This window comes from Buceros rhinoceros, unplaced genomic scaffold (genome assembly GCF_000710305.1).
Source record: "Buceros rhinoceros silvestris isolate BGI_N320 unplaced genomic scaffold, ASM71030v1 scaffold27064, whole genome shotgun sequence".
NCBI classification, from domain to species: Eukaryota; Metazoa; Chordata; class Aves; order Bucerotiformes; family Bucerotidae; genus Buceros; species Buceros rhinoceros.
In genome coordinates this window covers 758-1,738 of record NW_010406924.1, presented here as the reverse complement: position 1 = coordinate 1,738, position 981 = coordinate 758, and positions in this window count along the sequence as shown.

Sequence of the window (981 nt, the reverse complement as noted above, 5' to 3'; positions counted from 1 at the left end):
TCCAGCAGCCTGGGCAATCCAGACGGGAGAACCCTCTGCTTCTGCTTCTGCCGGAAACCAGCAGCTGCCCAAGAAGGGAAAGCAAAAGCCACCCAGGCCGAAATCCTTCCTCTGCCTTCCCCCTCAGACCCTTCCTGGCCACCCCGGAGCGTTTTACACAGCCACCTGCATTGAACCTCATCAGTCCCTGCGGGGGGCTGCAGGAAAGGCATCTCCGTGGCTAAGGGTGCCACCACAGCCTGTCCTGCTCTGACACTCAAGGGCAAGGTCCCTGGGCAGCAGCTCAGCCAGCACCTCCCCAGTGTCCAGCTGCCCTCCTTTCCCACCATGGCTTCAAGAGCCCTGAGCATCCACGTCTCTGCTCCTTGGTGTCACCAGCCTGGGGTGGGAAGCGCTTGTGCCTCCAAGTTTAACTTTGTTGAATTTGAAGGTTGAGAGAGACACAAACCAGCCCAGGAAACACAGGGCATCTCAGCTGCTGCTGCGAGGAGGGGTCAGTCAAGAACACCTTGACTGCAATGAAACCTCTTTAGTGGACTGTAACGGCTTCGTCAGAGCAGAGCTAAATTCTCTGCTGAAAACACCCAGAACATCTCTGTGCTTCCAGCGCCCACGGCCCCGCAGCCCGGCTGCAGCCCCTGGAGCAGAGGTGCTGTGCAGCACAAGGGCAAGGCTGGAGAACCCAGACTGGGAAGTGAAGCCAGAACACCCCGGGGAGCGTGGGGCTGGGGGTCGCCGATGTGCGCTTGAGGGTGGTTTAATCTGGAGGGTTGTTTTAGCCTAAGACTCATCAGCAATAACGCCGGGCTGGTAATTGCACCCTGGCAGGGTTTGTATCATGTGTCAAGGCTGAAGTGCTGCAGCCGTGGGCCCTCTCCATCGCCCCGACGAAGCCAACTGCCACAGCAGCAACTTTCCTGCATCTTCCACTGCCGGCTTTCCAGGGCCTTCCCGCGCTAGCTCCCGCCCTCCGCTGCACTG